Raw genomic sequence first — 19,450 nt, 5'->3', positions numbered from 1 at the left:
TGCAGTGACACCAATTATGCGGAAGGCAATAGGTGCAGCACAGTTGTTATTCTGTAGGTATATTTAATCAAGTCAACAATCAGTGCTTTCTCTTCACCTTTCTTTTAAGAAAGTATTGTAATCGTCGTAGAATTTCATCTCGGGATGTTATTAACTTTCTATGACTCAGTCTTTTCTGAATGAAAATCACATTTATGGGATATTTTTGAAATTTGGCTTCTGATTTTAAAATTGGATATATTGATTCACGAAAATTTTTAGGTAACATCAGCTCAAGGATTAAATGACTGCCGGACTACTTATTCTTCTTTGCATGCAAACTCTCACCCAGTTGCATAAATACAATTCTTGATGTTAAATCTGCATCTAATTTTAGATGCACTGGTAAAAAGTGAAAAAGATTCGAAGTGCAAACTTGATTTCCTTCGTTATGCTAAGAAAGGAAACATTAAACGTGCCATTATGTAAATAAATGGAAATGTGCGAATTTTTTTTTTTTTTTACTCGCATTGTAGTTAGAGACAATGAAGAAAAGCGAGTTTGTAAGCCACTTTAAAGTTGGAATTCGTAGTGTCGAAAGCCTTGTTTAAAATCAACATGTTGAAATGATTCACGTCACTCACTTCATATTAATATGCCAAGAAAAATCCTCTGCAATCTCTAAACTAATTTCATAAAAGTAAATCAGAGCATTTCAAAGGTGAAGTCTTTTCATTCCACATTCGCACAGGGTGGATCCTCAGGGAATCTCACTCCTTTTTATTACAGAAACGAATCCATTTTGAAAAATGATTTCCTCAGTTTTTCAGGGGAAAAAAGAAAGACGTAAATCAAAGAAAATCCCACAGGGAATGGAGGGAAGATTTTATTTCCTCAAACCACCAAAGAATTTGTTCCTAATTTGGCGTCTTCAGAATGAAAATTGGGAGCAACTGTTGATTTGGAAGGCCTTTACTTATTTCTTTCTTTCAATTTGCCTTCACGAAAAACGTCTCAATTTGACTCTCTTTATTCTTTTTTGTCCCAAAGGCAAATCCTCTCCGCAAATAGCTCCGCTCCGGCACGCTTGCGCTCATTCAGTGCCCCAGCAAAAGTCTCCTCACTGATAAAAAAAAAAAAATGTCTCTTTTATTGAGATTTTTTCTCCCATTAAACTGAATATTCTCAAACATGGATGTTATTTTCCAAACTGCTTGATCATCGGAGATTTAAGATTACGTTTTCGTTTTTTCCTAATCACTCTCGAAGAAGTGGCGGCTTGTCAGTTCTGAAACCGGTAGCGTTGGAAAAAAATTACTATCTACCTCATCTAGCTATTTGCATTTCTGAACTATCGTGTACATAGAAAAACGGAAGAGAAAACAGGTTTCGCGCTAACTGATATAACCCAAAATTTGATAGAAATCATCCAATTTTTTATCTAAAGATAACATACCAAACTTTATTCCCTAGCTTGGTGGTTTTCAAGTTCTCATGCTCAAAAACAAAATGAAATTGTGTTTTTTTTTTTTTTTTCACTGTTATGAGGTTTGAATGGAGGGGTTTCATCGAAATCCTGTTTCTTCAAATGTAACAATTCTCTCTCTTTGCACATTCGTCAACAAAAATAATGAAACAACTTTGTGAATTATTATTTATTACCGCCTTTGACGACCAGCTCTTTCGCTAGAAGTAATGTTCTCTGAAATTTTCAACTAAATATTTATATACCTTGCTCTCTTAATAGCTCCTTTAGCAAAATATTTTTAAGCTTCGAATTTCGATAGTCACATAATTCATATTATGAGGGTCACTCTGAAATTTTTGAGATATACATATATTGTTAAAGTTATATTTACGAAATAAGGCCGGGATAACCTGGTTAGTAGGGTGTTGGATCCGCATCCATTAGGTTGCGAGTTTGAACCCCACTGGGCGAAGACTCTTCTTGTGTATGTGTGGTTACAAACAAACTGGCTGGCACACATATAAATCTGTCGTGTCACAAAGTCCTCCATATCGGGAGTAATAATACAGAGGGTACTGGTTCAGAGGTGATCCTTCTCTGATTCAGGCCTAAATGACAATCTGTGGATCAGTGAAGGAAATTCATGAATGAAGTCCGCTCCCTAAAATGGTTTGTGACGTGTGAGTAGCTAAGTCGTAGTCTCGGCCCTAGTTGGCGCTACTGTAAAAAGAAGAGACGCTCATTCGGCTTAAATCGCTGACAGATAACTGTTAGAGAGCTTGTAAAGTGCCGTAAGTCACAACAACTACACATATTTACGAAATTTTAGAAACGTTCAAAGCAGTTTCCTCCAGCGTCAATGCACTTCTGTAAGCGAATTTTCCAATGATTAAATGCCTCAAGCCATTCATTTCTTGAATCAAATCTATTGATAAAAATCTGCTAATGATCTATTATTTCTATTGATGAAAAGATGGATTTATAGCCTCTCAGTTTCATCTTCGAAATGAAAACCACGTCCGAGCAAGTTCTTTTTTATTTTTGGTTAAAGAATAGCCAAAATTCACAGTTATCTAGATCGGGTGAATACGACGGATATTCCATCACTTTGATGTGTTTTTGTTCAAGAAACTCAACTGTCAAACTTGCTAATGAGAAGAGGCCGCGGTGGCCTGGTGGTAAGATCTCGGCTTCGGAACCGGAGGGTTTCAGGTTCGAGACCCGATTCCATCGAAGAACCGTCGTGTAAGGGGGTCTGTTGCACGTTAAATCCGTCCTGACCAAACGTCCTCCCGCTGGTGTGGTGTGGAGAGGGGGGTGCCAGCTCAGGTGTCGTCCTCGTCATCTGACCGCGGTTCCAAATTACGAGGTCCGTCCCAAGATAACCCTAGTGTTGCTTCAAACGGGACGTTAATATAACTAAACTAAACTAAACTGCTAATGAGAAGATGCAATGTCGTGGTGGAGCATGAGTCCTCTAACATTAACTTTTTCTGCAGAATTTGTGGAAAACATTCAGTGGTGTACCACTTAGTCTTGACTATCTTGTTGTCGGTTAGTCTTGACTAAGTTCAGTCCATACGTTCCAATAGCATTTCAGTACAAATTGCTTGAATGTTACATGATTCATCACATCTAATTAAAATCACGATCAATTGGATCAGATAATGCTTTACCTGGAATTCATTTCATTAATCATGATAAAAAATGATCACACATGATGCAAATGTTGAAAATCATGTAATACCATACTGAATATCATCTAAAATCCCTTGGCACCCAAATTCACAGTTGGGTTTATTTAACCCTTTAAAGGGCCACTTTTTTCTAGTCATATTATGTTAAAATATTTTTAGGCATGAAATTAGAATAAGAAAAGGAATTCATTTAGTTTATTAGATAAATTTAATTTAATTAATTTATTTATTTGGTTAATTAGTAATTAAGTAACAAATCAAGACAAATCATTTTGTCTGAGATAAAGAACTGAAGCATCTCAGTTTCAGACTTACTAAAATAATTTGTCAGAACTTATACCAACCTACATAATATCACACAAAGATAGATGCCGGCTTCCTGGCATAGAGGTAGTGTATCTTCCCCGTGATCTGGACGTCCCGGGTTCGAGTCCCGGTTTGGGCATGGTTGTTCTTCCTGTTCTATCTGTGAGATGTGTGAATGTGCCCTCCTGTAAAAAGGGGTTGTGCAAGCGAATGAGTGATGAGTGAGTAGTCATTTCATAGTCTTGGCCCAAGTTGGCTCTACGATAAAAACAAGAGGCGCTCCCCCTTAGACTTAAATTGGCTGTCTTTGAACAGCGGGCTTGTCCGTGGCAAGTGCCATAAGAAACAACAACAACAAAGATTGATAAATTTGCTGGGAAGCATACTTCCCATGGCCTTAGAAAGGGTTAAATTGTCAGACAAAAGATTTAGCTACATACACATCCATGTTGTGGGACCTTTATCTCCATTTAAAGATTTCAAATTTATATTAGCCTACGATTATAATTTCTATTTGACCTGTGATTTTACGTTGTGTGGCAGTCGCCCATATGCTGTATGAAAGCAGGATCTTTCGATATGCTTTGGAGTACCCAAGATTATCACATCGGACAAAGGATCAAATTTTGAGAATAATTTGTCCCATAATCTAATTAAGTTCATTTGCACTAGCTAGAAAAATACTACTTCTTTCCACCCTGCTTTTCTAAACGAATTATAGAAAAGATGCGTCACCAATTCAAGATATCCATCCAGAGTTATACCACTTTGAATTGGTCTGAAATCCTGCAAACTACAACCATACTGATGGACATAACGTGCCAGCCTGGAAAACATTGGAGCTTCTCTGCCGGAAATGATGAATGGACGAGACCTTTGTCTTTTTGGAGAGTTCTTCAGAATTTCTGCTTCACACAGTCAGGTTTGATCGAGGAAATCTTCTTGCAGAGAATACGACTCTCTGCAAGGCAGCTCCTTCCTGAGTGCATATCTCGCCATTCGCCCAGGGATATCTTTGTTCATCCAGATCTCCAGCTATTCACGCACATTTTTATACGCGATGGAGGAAGTCGTTGGAGTAGCCATATCAAAATTCTTTTAAGGTTATATGTCAAAAAGAAAGTCCCCCCCCCCCATCAAATTCAACAATCGTGAAGCCACAGTTCCTGTAGACAAGTTAAAGCAAGCTCACTGGCTGTCATTGGAGAATCCTTCAACTCCTGAGAATAAGAAAATATTAGTTCCCGAGCTCCAGAAAAATTTTGCACCAATCCTAGAGAGAAGGACATTTTTGATTTATTTTTTGAATTAATGCGTGCCACATCGTTTCGTGTCTCTGCCGTGAACTTTGCTCAGTTCACGATTAGAAAGAAATAAAAGTTTTTTTTTATTTTTAGTTCATTTAATCTGCTATTTTCATCCTATTAACTATTCTTATGTTATTTAACTCTATTTTGTTTCTAATGATTAATAATCATGACAATATATAATTTAAATAAGGTTTAAATAATTAACAAAAACTAAGCAAATCCTTCAAAGTCAGTTCAATACCTAATAGAAGCATAAGTCACGGATATATAATATAATGCATATATGTGGTTTGAAGTGTTGTTTGAACAGTCAGTCTGGAACATTTCGAAACCTACAGCATAGAAAATGTTTCAACGCAATGACTGACATCTATACAGTATTTGTATAACCAACGGACTGATACATCATTTAAATGTATAACGTTTAAAATTTCATAATTGGGTCTACCTTAAGAAAAATCAAATCTTTCTGAGAAATGCAACTTATACTGATGAATATTGCTTTAGTCGAGGCAGAGACATTAATCTTCAAAACAAGCACTTTTGAACAATGAAAATCCATTATTTGTACAAGAGGTTCATCATCTGCGGCATTTTTTTTTTTTTTTTTTTTATAAATGTGGCATTTTAAAAACTCTTTAGTTGGTTCCATTTTGTACAATATGTTGAATGGGGATCGATGCATCCTATTTGTTTGATTGGCATTATATCTGAACTGAGGTTGAATTGACTTTGACAGTACACGTTCTGTAAATATTTGCAGACGAATTAAAAACGAAAGTCAAGTGATGTTTAAGTCAAACGAGGAGCTCAATCGTTTATGCGCAAATATTGCTAAAAGAATGCAACGGTCGAAGGGTGTCGAAGATGTTTATTTTGAACAAGTTCCTAAGCATTTCAATTAATTTACTATTTGACGATTTTTTTTAATTTCATGAAAGTCAAGAAATCAGTAATAAGTTTTTGAATCTACCCTTTTAATAATCTTTTGGGTTATGTTTTGAAAATTACTAAGAAAACGTCGCCCAAACACTACTCAGATAAATGATTTAAGTCAATAAATTTACTCTTTGATATCTCCTCGAATTTTGCAGATAGAAGCATGAAACTTTGCGTCTTCATAGAGAGTGTGCCGGCGTCCTGGCACAGGGGTAAGCGTCTTCCCCGTGATTTGGGCGTCTTGGGTTCGAATGCCGGTTTGGGTATGGTTGTTCTTCCGTTGTTCTATCTGTGAGATGTGTGAATGTGCCCTCTTGTAAAAAGGAGTTGTGCAAGCGAATGGGTGATGCGTGAGTAGCAAAGTCGTACTCTTGGCCCTAGTTGGCGCTACTAAGACAACAAGAGATGCTCCCCCACCGGCTTAAAATCGCTGTCTTCGTAACAGCGGGCTTGTCCATGGCAAGTGCCATAAGAAACAACAACAACATAGAGAGTGTAGAAAAAATATTTTATTGTTATTTTTTCTCTATACGGTTATTTTATTTATAAAAATTTCATTTTCCTACATTTTATTATCTCCCCCCCCCCCTCCTCTACTGGAGGCAAACTATTTTCGGTATTTGGGTGTTTTATTTAAGAAATTTTGCAATTGGATGTATATGTCTAATTGAAAAAAAATGGCTGTCCCATTTTTTTAGGGTGGGGCTTTCACTTTTAGAATTTCTTTGTTAAAATAATGCCTACACTTTTAAGTTTAAGAAAGTAATGGAATCTTGTGAAATGCCAAAATGAAGTCTATTAAGACAAATGAATTTATATTAACTTAAAAAATCTTTCAACTAAAGCAACCAACTTGAAAATAGTTTCTTGCTTAATGATGGCTTTTGAAATTTTAAATTAAATTCCGCTACGCAAGAAAAAATTCATCCTACTCTGATCCATCTTAGCCGGGTCCAACGGAGGTCAATTTGCGTCAGAAATGGTATATTATTCTTATTCTAGCATATTAGTTAATAATGAGATTCGTTAGCTTTAAATCGCGCTTTTGAACAGAAAATAAATTCAATTTTACTTTAAACTGAGATTGAAAATCTCCGAAATGTTTAATTTCCAAGACTGATTGATTCAAGAGTGATTTCAGTTTCCTCCTGAAAATTTCGTTGAACACAAAATTTCCAGCATTTAAAAAGGGTGAAAATTTTTGAAGTGTCTCGACCAGAAGAGTTCTGAGAAAAAGAAGTAGAGGCATTAACTCTTGAATAAATAAATGCGGAAACTTATCTCCACATCATGAAACCGGAAATTCGTATTTCAGACACCCTCGCTTTCTTGCTCGTCTGAGTTGAGCAAACTCTGAGATCCTTTAATGCAAGCGTCTCGTCGGAGATTTAGACTACTTAGCTCCAGAAGACCATTAGAGCAAGGTTTCTCGTCTTTTAACTCACATTTTATTTAATTTCTTCGCGTCTTCTTCCTACTTTTGAACTTTTAATTGAAAATCTTCCATTTCATCCCCTTTTCTTTCATCCTACCCCCCCTTTTTGGCAGATGATGTGGCTCTTTTCTTTTCTGGAAATATCTAGAAACTTCATCCAAATTTATCGATGCTTTTAATGCTTCCAAGTTACTCTGCGATGGATTTCGCTCATTATTTATTGATGATCTTTTCGCGAATGGGGGGGGGGGACGGACTGTGCACTCGCTCAATGATTGCGGGAAGTGAACATCCCGATTTTGCTTTTCAAGATGTTTGTGCATTCGAAGATAAGAAGCAATAAAGCATAGTTCGAGACAAGTATGCATTCTATTCTTAAGAATTTACAAAAAAAAAAAAAAATAATAATAATAATCTAGAATTGGTCTTTTTCAGATCTTTACTGGTAAATGGAAAATGTTTCGAAACCTCTTCCTTCAAAAAAGTGCCCGCACATTTCTCGTTATTTCGAAATTAATTATCGCAAAATAAAACTATAAAGGTTTGACTCAGTGGAAATATGTTTTTTATAAGTGTGTGAAATGTTTTTTCATGCATCGTCTTCATATTTAGATTTAGACAATCTCAATTTTTTTAATATAGCAACACTCATTTTCGAATACTTATCGGAATTCACCCAATTAAAATAGTTCGAATACATATAATTTTTAGTAAACACTTGATAAGTTGGAAGCAAATGAAATTTTCAACTCCTTATGCTCAATAAGATCTTTCATTTTTTCGATATAGTTCGAGATATTATAAAATAATTGACAATAATTCTTATGTTTCGCTTATTATACTTTTATATTTTCTTAAAAGTATAATTTATATTTCTTATTAATTTTTAAAATCGCAAGTTAAAATTTTTTCACTATTAACTCAGAGAAATTTAAATTAAAAAAAAAAATAAATAAATAAAAAGGACCTGAAACATCACTATTCATAGTTTTTTCAGTTCCCTTCAAATAGTTTAAGACATGTAGCAATAATCAAAAGCTTTCAAAAAAGCATTATTTTAATTTTTTCGGGGTATTTCAACTTTAGAAAAAAATTCTATGGTAATAAAAAAAAATCGCTAAATTGAACGGAAACAAGAAATTAGCTTTCAGTAATATCAATCTTATTGATGTGTAAGTTTTGCAAATAAAAAATTAGAACTCTATTTAAATGCATTGAAAATAAGTATATGAATACAGGTTTAAATTTAATAAAATAATTTTTAAAGTATTTTATAACAATACTTCTGATTGTTTTATTTAAAGAATATATTGAACACAGTTTTTAAGTTTCTATTGCTATAACGTAGAATAAATTTTTGAAAATAATATAAAAGCCGACGGATCAAGTCTAAAACATTCTGATGTTACCAGAGAACAAAGATTTATCGCCGACAGTTTTGGAGCATGGACGAATCCCGTCCGAGGATTTGAAGGCAAAATCCATTTTCTTTATTTATAAATCTTTGTATGTAATCCAGCCTTTGAAGAATAGAGAGCTAGAAGCGCCCTCTAAAATATAAATGAGCGTCATTCTTACCTGCCGTGGCCTCCACAGGCCAATAACCAACTAAAGGAAGGGGGAGGACTCCTATTTCCTCAGGAGCACCGATTCGTTCAGGAAGGGGAGATGGAGGAAGAATTCTTTTAGGTAAAGAGAAACGAATGCTGAGCGGAAAATATTCCGTTTTAACCATTCGCTTTAGTTCTTGCTTCTTTTCTCGGAGAGTGGCGGAATGAGAAAAACTTTTCCACGTTGGAATTAAACTAGGGTGAAAATGGTTATCAAGCACCCGAGTATTTAATTAAAAAGGTTTGAGAATTTCAGATAAAAAAAATGATTTTGTTGATGAACTGCACATTTTGCCCTTGCAAAATATTTGGGGGTGGCGATATTGATTGAAAGCACCGATTCAGAATTCTGCACACTCACCAATAACTGCCCTCGAGTTTCTGGCGGCATTTGGATTATTCAACCACACAATCCTTCTTAATGACCCGGCTTCGCCCCCCCCAACGATATCAATTTGTTCCTTGAATGCAAAAGAGGAAGGATCTGGCACAAATGACCCTTCAATGCAAACCGACGAGGCAACTGAGGGGCCTGACTTAAGAGGATTTTCCGGGAAAAGAAAAGACAATAATGAAGGCGGACAACTCCTTAAAATCAGTATTTTAAAGATAAAATACTGATCCACCTTAAAATCTGTAAAATAGAGTATTTTCTGATCTTACCTTGTTTGTTTAATGGACAGATTATATATCTGCACATTATTTACGCAATGTGCGTGCGTAATATATTCCACATAGAATAGTGTAATTATTATTTAATAAGATTAGAGTTTCGATTTTATAAAAGTACTTTAAAAATAATTCAGGAATTACTCATTTTATTTAGAAATTAAACTGCAAAATAAATTTTCTTATTTATATTTCTTGCTGCCCTTTATATAAAAAAAATCAGGAAACTGCAGTTTAAAGCGTAAATATAGGTGTGATATTGCTATTTTCGCATTGATTCACATGAAAAGTTTTGCTACAATATTTTTAATTTTAATTTTAATTATCATTCATTCTATCTTTTGCTTATTTATTTTGAAACTTAAGTCCAACGAAAAGATGTTGATTAAAAAAATTTTAAATTCTATTTCTAATATATCTGGAAATGTATTTCCGATATTGCCATCATTTCTTCACTCATTTTATCTCAAAAACGAATGCACTTTGCTACTGCGCATATACAAGAATAGAAAATTGTTACTTAAAATGCTTACTTAAAATTTGAAGCATACCGTTTTTCTTCGTATTCAGAAAAACGAAATATTTTTATTTTATACCGTTAAAAGCACCCAAATAGAAATGACTTTCGCAGATTCAAATTTTAAGCGCAAAAATAAATAGTAATTATGTCTCTATAAATCGAAAAAATTAGGATTCCGTGCTGTAGATCAGCATCTATGCGCGAACCGTCTCCTAACCTCACCTTTACACCATTCCCGAACAAAAGCGAATTTAGGACTCGACCCCCGCTTCCTATTTCTCTTTGAGAGCGGCAAACACATCCGAACACTGCAAACGACAAGACTCGATTCAATGGTGAAGCACGTGTTTCATATGCCGCTCTCATAAAGAAGTGGCCCGAGCCATATCCTCTGCTTAAGAAGGAAGGAGAGGAGACAGAAGAAAAAAAAGGAACATTCTTTGGGCACCTTCTTTTTGCAGATGGCAGAAGTCTAAAATTCTTCAGGCTCTCTCGCTCACCCCTCACCCCTCCCCTTCAAAATATTTAATATAATATAATAATATGAAGTGAGCGATGCGGAGAAAAGAATTCTTCCATAAGGCAGACGATTTTGCCTCTCCCCTCCTTCTTTCCGGTTTCGTTTTCTATATATGAAATTCGGTTTTAATAAATACGACTCGGGGAAGGAGAAGGTAGGAATGAAAGGGGGTGAGGGCGGCGGGAGAGAAAAAGAGGGTCGATAATGAACGATTAAAACTTTTCGGGTGGAATTCGTGTAATGGTAAGTGGAAAGCGGATAGTCAACCTTTCAATCGACTTTCATTTAAAGTTTGCCAAAGAAAAAGATATGATAATCATTTATATCATCTTCGTTCACCAATGAATTCCATAGTTGGTACTATACATATCGCGCCTGCCGCTTGTTTTAATGAATCATGGGTATATTTCAGAGAAATAAAGTGAAATCTTAATCGAATTCCTCATTAAAAAGTTTAATGATATCTTCATAGAAAGTGATGGTATTTTTGAAGGAAATAAAACGTAATAAGAGAGCGATTCGTTTCAATTTAAGAATTAAAAAAAAGATGCCTTTGCTTTTAAAAATATGAGCAGAAGCATCAAGAAATAAATACAAATGAAAATAACTTTGCAGCGATTTAAATATTTTGGATGCTTCACCGAATGTGTTCGAAAGAGCTGTTAGTTATTTAAAAGCCATCCATCATTAGCGCACACAGCATCTAAATCCAAATGCTCAGATGGATTTAATTTAAATGCTATTATCACGTATTTCTAATCGATCATTTTAATCATTGAAAATTATGCCATTGGCTGATATGAATTTTAGAAAATCGGAATGCTAGTTAAAAATAGAAATAAAAAAGTTCGCTTTATAAAAAGTGGCACAATTTATTCCGAAAATTCTGTGTATACTGAAATGGACTCGCCTCCTGATGCAATAATGGGATTTTCGACACTGGGAATTTCAGCACGTTCGGTTTCTTTCAGCTTCGTTTCGTTTCGTTACATTGATATCCCGTTAAAAACAATACTAGGAGTATTTTGGAACGGACTTTCTAATTTAAAATCCCGGTCAAAGCAGAAGGCGAGGTCTGAGCTGACAACCATCCTTTATATTTCTGCACCCAGCAGAGGGAGAATTTTTTTGACCCACGTAGTCGGATTTAGCTGTGCCTTAGACCCGCATTCCCGATGGTTCTTCAATAGAATTAGATTTCGAAGTTGAAGCCTTTCGGCCACGAGGCCGAGACCTCACCAGTGACCCCCACACTTCTTAAGTATGTCGGCATTCTGGCTCGTGGATTTTATTTCGGTTTCAATCACAAACACAGCAAGAGTTTTCTTTGTTAATTTCCATTTCTATAAATTATGATGCCTTCAAATTTCAGAATTCGGGAAGTGAATGAACCGATTTTTTTTTTTTTTTTTTTTTTTTGTTTACGATCCTGCACTTTTGTGTTTTGAGTTGAGCTAGTTTGTCGTTTGATGATTAACCATTCTGCCTGTTCATTTTATGAAAGTATGTTATGTTTACCTTGAAACATTCGCAAGCGTCTGAACCGAATTTAAGTTCATTCATAAGAACCAAATATATTCATAGTGATTTGTGTTCCTGCTCTATCTTCATGTGCCTTCTACTTCTTGAATGCATTCCTGTGTGAAGAAGATTCATAATTATTTTCTCAAAGTGTTCAAGTGGAATTGTGAGACATTTCGGATTTTCATTCAGCACAAAAAGCTTGATGAAAAATAATTGTAATATCATCTATTTTTGAATAATATTTTATAGTGAAGAAAATACAACTTGTGAAACTTCAACCACACATCTAACTGCACTTTTAAATCTCCCGTACAGAAGGGAAATAGGCATAATTCCAAAAAGATTTCTTCACGAACAGAAACATTAAAAGCATTCATTTTTTTTCTCAGGTTATTTAAAACGTGGAGATGAATCAAAATCTTCTGAATGGCTTAGTATTCTTTTTTTGGAAACAAAACAATACACCTTTGAAAAAGGCGCCTTCTGATCAGACAGGCATCCGTTTTATGGAAATGAGGATATCACTTAATGAAAAAAACACCACGATTTTAAATTTCAAATGGAAGGGATAAATAATAATAAATTTTACAAATTGGAAAATTTCAATTTTTACACATACAATTGTTTATGTATAAAAATTACTACTAAAAATTTAGTACTAATTTTTTAATTTAAACTAGAATTTACATTGAAGATATACCAGTTAATTAAAAATAATTAATCAACATGTATAAGAGAAATTTTGTCTGACTTTCTGATTGATGAAAGAGGCAAACTCTCAGCAAAACTCTAGTGAGTTTATTCGCATGCTTTAGAGACGCATTATCTTTCAAATGTATCAAAATCAAAATAACTTATCTTCTTTCATTTTTCAGGAAAAAAATCTTTAATATTTGAAGTTTCACTGCCGATTGAAATAATAAAATTATTTGACTGGATTTAAGAAGGCAATAGATACACAATTTTGTGACGGATAAAAAAAAATCCATTCTATCCATCACGTTCATCTTATGAAGTACAGAAATATTATAAGTAGACAAAATTCCAGGGGAAGCTATACTAAATTCGGAGTGGAAAGAAAAAAGTTTCTCCTTTACATATTTTGGTACAGATGACTTTTCTTTGCGTATCATTGTACGCATCATATAGAACAACAAAAAATGTTCGAAGGGAAAAAAATGTTATTTTAAAAATTTCAATTTTAAAACTTGGCTCCTGAAACTTCGGTGTACCAAAAACAGCGGCAAACTTAAGACAGCAATTATGGAAATAAAACTAAGTTTCTGGCCCAACTCGTGTCATGCTTCGTTTCCATTCATCCAATCGGAAACGGCCGAAGACATGGAAAAAGAAAAGGAAGTCATGAGATCTAAATTTCTCAGTTCCCTGATCCAAAAACAACTTTTTATTCCAGAATATTTTCTTTCTCTGCTCGCGAATTAGGGGAGGCGATATGATGAGTCCGGTGTCGAGATTATTTCCCTCCTCACCCCTCTCTTTAGCAGGCGACAATCACGGAGAACTGTTGACACGGGTTGCTCGCCCCACCGAGTCGCGCCAAGAGTTGGCAACATAAAAAGGCGCCCCAAAATTCTTTGATGATTAAAAATAATAATACGATGCAGGTTAAAACAGTTCGAAGTATCTGCTTTCTTTTACACAAAAAGATAGAAAAATAGAGTTTTGTTACCGTCAAACAAAACCTAGATTTCCACGAACTCTTTGGAATCGAGTCTGAAAAACATAATTTCGAAATTAAACCTATTAGACTGTGAAACAAGATAACTACAAGCCAATTTGATCTGTTGCATCTTGTCTCAATACCAACCTGTAAAATGTATATTTTTGCCAAAATTCAGATGAATTTTGTTTCTTTTTTCCATGTTTATATCAACACGATAGCTTAAAAATGGAACGGACTTGTTGAATGTTATTTCTTATATGGTTTTATCCCCAAACTTGAGACACAAATGTTTGAAAAAATCTTTCAAAACCCTGCGAGTCTATCAGCCTGTCTGTTTTTGTGTATGGGGAAAAAAGATAATTCAAAACGCAATAAATTGTTTGAATATGATTTGGTATTTCGTTTTAACACTATGATTGTACATGAAATTCTGGAACTAATTGGCAAATGGAAAGGCGCAAAATTCCCCTTATCATACAAGCACACACACACACACAAAAAAAAAAAATGGGTAAAGCACTATTGATGTTTTGTTTTTTTTTATGTTAGTGCGAAGGAATGCAGTTTCGAGTCAGCTATAAGAAGGGGGAATTCAAAAAAGTCAGCTTTTTCCCCGATAGAACGAAGCAACTTATTTCACCCAATATTTTTGTGAAAATGATTGAACGAGTGACAATAATAATTAGGCGAATTGACAACAACTCACTTAGGCAGGAGATTCATTCATTTGAAAGGGGCAGAATATTGCCCTTGGGATTGGAAGTCAATAGGTTCAAAAACAGTACAGATACAAAAGAAACCCCGTAGAAAACTAAAGCAACGAAACATTTTATTACCAGACAATTTCGAGAGAATTTGCTCCGACATCATGTGGGATAAAAAAATGGCAAAACAATTACAAAACGTTTTAATACAATATAGATCTTTTAACACTAAATTTTCCTCTCAATTATCACAAGACAGAAAACAAAACAAGAAAAGACTGCGTTGAATTGTTAGCATCGAAAAAAACCCTTGGCATAACGATCTGAAATTTGAACAGTAATTGAATTTAATTTGAACAAAATTGAATACACGAGCCTTGTACTTCAAATGACGGCACAGAATTAAAATACTCCAAAGAAGATCTGCAGGTTATCTCTGGAGAAGGTGCTTATTTGATGTTATCAGCTGCACTTAATTTCTTTTTGTACGTTATACAGAGTGAAACTTGGCTAATTAAAAAAAAACTTAAATTTCAAAAAAAAAAAAAAAAAAAAACTGGGTTTAAAATAAGTACTGCAAAGATGACGACTTTTTTTAGGATAATAAATCTATTATAAGTGAATTTAAAAGCATTATTTCATTAGTGTATTAAAAAGAAAACAATATTAATTATTTTCAGCATTTTAATCAACAATTCCTAATTCATTCATACAAATATAATGGAATTTTTGCTATATTTTTCTCTTAAATTCACTATCAAGTAAAATCCCTCGCTTAAAACAAATATTTAATTAAATAAATAAATAAATTCTTGAAATAAAAAAAAATAGTGTAATATTATAGCGAACACACGAATATGCCAAATTTGAGAACCCTAACACATCAGGAAATGAAGGAAAATGGAATAATCTTTACAAACACGAACCAATCAAGCAAAATAATGATCTAAGAAGATAATTTTTCAGCAATTTTTATTGTCGACTTCGAATCGAGTCATTTCGAATTACGGACAGTATTTTAACATTTAATTAATGAAGAACTCAAAGGATATCACCATTAAAAAATTTTAAAATCAAATTGCTGATGAATTTGAAATAAAAAATGCGTGAATTAGCACTATATCGCAGGGTAAAAATATCTAACTTGCCAAGCGGGGGATGATCTCCAGTTTTCTGGTAACCCCTTTCCCGTTAGTGTTCATCTCATCCGCAGAAACTTTGATCCCAGGGATCTAAAACCAATTTCAAGTCTTCGCTCCTAGGTAGCACAGATTGGACGCTCCGTTTCACTGACGAACAACACTTTTTTTCTTTATCAATTTCCTCTTCGCATTTGCCCCGACTCCACCTGCGCGGAAAATAACAAACTTTTGCACTGCTCCACGAGTCATTTCGGCATCTCTTATCCTCATTTGCGTAATAGATTGCCAGCCGATCTCATGATGATTTCCGATAAAATGGGAACAGACGTTTCAAACGCAAAAAGTACGGGATCAATTAGCACTGGGCATTACCAAAGGCATCCATTCACTTGATCAAAAAGATGGCTCTGCTTTTCCTTTTTAATAAAGCAACGAAAGACCAAAGGCACATTCGGATGAATCTATCACAGTGGTCATTTAGTTTCTTTTTACCGAAGTCTTATCTGATACGTATAGCATTTATCAGAATGGACATCTTTTTATCAATAAAAATTTCATTCATTATAGCAGGATTTTCTTTATACTTCAGTATTTGAGTTAATCTATATCCATACTTATGTTAAAGGTTACAATTATTGTATACAAATGAGCTGTTGGCAGTATCATCATGCAAATGTCTTAAGCCAGAAAGAAAATACATTTAATACCAGCAAACGACAACGTGAGCGCAAATAAAAGTACCTTTTTAAAAATAAATATGTGATATTTCAATGTAGAAAATACTCATATCTCTTGTAACATTATGATCAGGTGGACCGTCATTTATGTCTGAACCATTTTAATTGAATTTGGACAGTCATTTGTAATTCAAAATATTTATTTATAGCAATAAATATGTAATAAACCATCGAGAAGGATCTCCCTGAAATTTTCTCACGTTAAAGACGTTATCACGAGAATGTTTTGTATAGCATTGGCATACAATAATAACGAAATATTAATTTCTGATGCGAATTTAGCCTTTTAACTGAATGGATCGTGTCATTCTTATCAAATTTTTTGAAGAGTCATCCCTGGCACATTCTTGATAATATTCGAAAACCGAGTTTGTGTTTTAGATATACTTTTCCCACCTGATTAAAACATAAATTTGACGCAGTCACAAAATCCTTTACTCAATTTGATATATTTTGTTATCGCGCTTCTCAAAGTACAGAGCGATAGCAGTGTTGAATTTCACTCAAAATTCAGCTCGGGCATAGATTCTAGATTTTAATTCTTTGAACCGAATTTTATCCATCTTGCTCTCTTCGTTTTGTAGTTATCGTGTTCACTTGTATTTGAACAACTGGACAGACAGACTTCCTCCGATGGGATGTCTCAAAATCTGCTAGAAGTCCATCATTTTTCCGAATACCGAATTTCATCCGTCTAGCTCAAAGTGTTTTTTTGAGTTATTTTTGTCCCAGACAGACGGACATTTTCCAAAAATGTGTTTGTTTTTCGAACTCGGGGAGAAAAACGAACTTTTTCGAACTCAGGGAACTAAAACGTGGAGATTCCTCCAAATCTCGAGCGTGATTTTTTCGACGATTTCTACACTTTCTCTGTACTACATATACGAGCGAGTAAAAACATTGCAAGAATAATTTAAATCTTGACTAGTGGCTCATTTACAAAATATACAGTTAAAGAGACATCACCGAACCATGCCAAAGATGTGGCGAGCTCAAAGATGTGTCCGCCACAGGACCGAATGACGACATTCAAACTCAGCGAAAGTTCATTTCTATCTACCTACATCGCCGATGAATTTCAGTGATCATTTCTTTCTCTGCATTGAATAACTCCAATTTCATAAAGAGAAATGCAATTATTGGGTGGTTTCTCTTCTTTGGAGAGGAAGAATGAACGCTTTGGAGAGATTTTTGTCACATTTTTCATTAATTAAAATGAAGCAAAATTTTACCGGTTTTATTCGATAATTTACAAAATATAATGCAGCATAGATTTGATTTTTACACCATCTTAAAATTTAAAAAAAAAAATCTTTTCAAGAGTACTCATTTTTTACCATTCAATTTTTATTCTCATTTTAATTGATTTTCAAAGTATATTTTAAGCATATTTTTGAGTAATAGATTTTATATCAAATAAATAAGCCGTTTATTTTGAAAATGGGGCAAGTCCATTTTTGTTATTGCGATATATTTAAATGTTTGCATTTAAATAAATGTAAAAATATTGGTAAGTATTAATAGATCTATTTTTTGTATTTTGTGGTAACAGATAATGTAAGTTTATAATCCAATAGTGTTTACAGTGCTGAATAAAAAAATAAGAGTTTCATTATAACTAAATGGACTTGCATCACTTTCAAAATGAATGAATTATGGTAAACATTCATTTCACTGGGAAATATTTCAGTTGCAGCAGCCTCTTTTTAATAATAAAAACAAAATACTATTCAAATTTTTATAAATATTTAATCATGTGATAAAAAGCGAAACAAAACAATGAATATTCTTGTAAAAAATATAACATAACAAAAAAACAATTCCGTTTTATTAAGAATTTCAATGAAATGATACATTTTCAGATTATACGCAGGTATAATTAAATTGAATTTTATTCAGGATTTAACATTTTAAAATGTTCATAATGAACAGGAGATATATATGGTAATAAATGAATCATGTTCTTGCATTTTTCAGATGTAATAGATCTCCTTTTTTTTCATACATAAAAAATAATTTTATATTTCTGAAATGACTTGGTCTTTCTCTTTGTGGTGACAAATCGATAATTTAAAAGTCAGCATCTCATTCTATGGAAATTTCGTAGAACATTTTGTATGGTGCATCCCTTGTAAATCAGATCCAGCGTATAGTAAACTAATTCACGGTTTCTCCAACGATACTGTTAAGAGCTAAAACTTCCATCTTCCAAAATACTAGAATCTGATTTTTTTTATACTATAAATTGTTTATGCATAAAAAGATCATAATAAATTTTATCTATAACTACTATTATCCTCATTTTTTTTCAAAAATGGACTTGCCCTTCTTTCAAAATAAACGGCTCAAATATCAAATTTAACTTTCTCGAGCATGTTTATACGTCAGTGAAGGAAAAAAAAAATACAATTGCAGTTACGTAGCTAAAAGCTCAAATTAAAGAATTGAATTAATTCTGACCGCAAACCTGCAATTTTCAGCACTTGTCTGCATGAAGTCAAATAATTATGAAAAATAATATTTTCTACGAAAATAAATGTAAGAAAAATGTTTTTTATTCCTGTGGTTTTTAAAATATCTGTATTATTAACTCCCTAATTCTCAGTTATTTACGACAAATATGGTTTAACACATATAGGATATCCACTCTAATTGGGGCTCAACAACTAGTTTCTAAACCGTTAGTAAAAGGCATATGCATCTAATGGAAAAAATGGTTAATGAAATATTCTTGAAATACTACTGTTTTAAATAAAAAAAAATTCCACTATTTGTGATAAAAACTGATTGAATTAAGAAAATTTGAATATCACTATTTTATAAAAATGTGGAATCTTAAACTAGAAAGGAGACGGAGAAAATAACTACTCAATGCCCTGAGTTTCCCTAAGGGTGATAGATCCAAATGACAAAATTGTCGATTGTCCAAAAATGATGATATGCAAAGCTTCATGATTTAGAGCACCAAAGAATTGTATGAAATTTAGACTTACTAATTTTTTACAAATCATTTAAAAATTTTTGAAAGTAAATCTGAATTTTATGAGACGAATCAATAGAAATTCTTATTTAATAATTCAATGAGATATTGCATAAATTTTAAATGTATTCTGTGGTTTATGTTAGACTTTAATGCTAAAAAATTTCTGAAGACAAAAAAAAAAAAAAAAAAAAAAACACGTTTGGTTTCAGAAAAAAATGTTTTT

The sequence above is a fragment of the Argiope bruennichi genome, chromosome 5 (assembly GCF_947563725.1).
Source record: "Argiope bruennichi chromosome 5, qqArgBrue1.1, whole genome shotgun sequence".
Taxonomy (NCBI): domain Eukaryota; kingdom Metazoa; phylum Arthropoda; class Arachnida; order Araneae; family Araneidae; genus Argiope; species Argiope bruennichi.
The sequence above is the reverse complement of the archived record's forward strand: the minus strand, read 5'-3'. Positions refer to the sequence as shown.